Source organism: Corvus brachyrhynchos, unplaced genomic scaffold, assembly GCF_000691975.1.
Source record: "Corvus brachyrhynchos isolate BGI_N302 unplaced genomic scaffold, ASM69197v1 scaffold21, whole genome shotgun sequence".
Lineage (NCBI taxonomy): Eukaryota > Metazoa > Chordata > Aves > Passeriformes > Corvidae > Corvus > Corvus brachyrhynchos.
Window position 1 is genome coordinate 5,329,309 of NW_008236924.1, and position 1,955 is coordinate 5,331,263.

Consider the following 1,955-nt stretch of genomic DNA (forward strand, 5'->3'; position numbering starts at 1 on the left):
TGTGTTTGTATTTTAAGGAATTTAAGAAATAATTTTTAAAGCCGCTTTCCGAGCTCACCACCTGGCAGAACCGCTAAGCACTGGCCCCTGGTCCCGGGCTGGGGTTGGGACCGACCCCGTTGTTCCCAGTCTCTGGGAGCGAGGTACTGATTTCTTCCCTGCATAAAAAAAAGCAATGCAAAGAGAGGTACCAACACCCCAAGTCATAAACCAAAGCCCCCAGACTGCCCCCAGACTATCCGCGGGAGGTTTCCACAACCCCTCCCCATCCTGTTCCCATAGGGAGAGGGGCAGAGGACCCTCTGCCCACCCCCAAACTGCCCAGGGACAGCGAGAGGGGCTCCCCAGCGCCTGGCTCCTGCCTCTCCTCTGCCTCAGCCCCAGCCTCTCGGCCGCTTTTACAGTAGTCGCTATCAAATGTCAATTATTGGGAGTGAGAAACAACAAACATTGTAATTCAGCGCAGTCACAACATCCTCTGAGAGTGTCTGAGACTGTCCGGCCCGGTGACAGGGCGATTAAGGGGACTTGCAACCCCTCCTGCCTCGGCCGTATCGGCCCCATCAGTAAACAGGGATGGAGACAGGGTGGCTGTGGCCCTGGGACAGAGGATGAAAGGCTGCCGGGGAATGGAAGCTGCCTGCAGCCTCTCTCCCAACCCCACGCAGCCCCCGAGGTAGGATGGCACAGATAAGGAGCTCCCACCTCCTTCCAATGTCTGCAAATGCAAGAGGAGCCCGGGGTGCTGCTCACAAAGCCCCCTAAGGCAGCTGGAGTGTAGGCCCCTGTCTGGGGCTCAGGGCTGGGCAAAGAGGGAGCTTCTGCCTCGTCCCAGAGAATCTGCATTGAGGTGCTCACCCCAGAGAGCCAGAGGGACATGGGATCTGTGACAAAGGGGACCAGAGTCTGCCATCCTGAAGCAGGGCCATCCCTCACCTGTGCAGGTCAGGGAGAAGCAAAGGCCACTTGCCCTCATTTGGAACCATCTCTGAGGCTCTGTGATGGCTTTGCCATCTTCCCACATGGGGCTTTGTCCTGGGAGGACGCAGGCTCCAGATGGGAGAGAGGCAGCAGATTAACCAGAAATTGCCCTGCCTGAAGACAGTCAAGAGTGTCCACCTTCCCAGAACTCTGGGAAAAGAGAATAGAGGGGGCAGGAGAAACCTGGGTTTAAACTGATGAGTGGTGGGGGGCAGTCACAGTTTGCCTGAGCTGTCAAATGGTCACAATGGTGCCATCCCACTCTGGGCACCTGGTGTCACCACCACAGGGCCTGGCCAGGGTCAGAGCACACAGGGAGCCCTCAGAAGAAGGACAAGTCATGAGGGAAGGCATTAAGATTTAGCTAAAACTTGAACTTTCAGAAGCTGGCCCTGAGGAGGGCCCTTCACTAAGTGGACAAACAAGACAGACAGCAGTGAAATTCAGGAAAAGCCACAGGAAAAAGTAACTTCCCACATCAACATAGAACCCTTCTCACATACTCCCAACATCCTTTCCCTTCCTCAGACCCTGCTATTTTCTTCAAACATGTTTATATTTTCCTCCCATAATATCTCAGAGCTACAGCTACCAAGAGATCTGACTGCCCAGTGGGATTTTCCCTGCAGTGGCCGTTCTTGGCACCAGCTTTGGGTCCGAGCTCCAGGACTGCACTGTGCTCATTCTCAGCAGGGATGCATGTCCTGCAGCTCCTGCTCACGCACTCCCCTCCTCCCAAGGCTTCCCAGCTCCTGCGGGAATTGCATCACGAGCAGATGCAGGGCAGGATAAGATGGGGGGGCTTGGAGCAGCAGCCGGAGCCTTGGAGCCCGTTCAGAAAGCGATTTAGGCAGAGGACACGAGCACAGCTGGCTGAGGCCAGGCAGGCAGCACTGGCAGGGGCACCAGCAGCCCTGGCTAAAGACCTTCCATCAGCTGGATTAATGGGAAGTGCGAGGGAGATACAGCAGGAA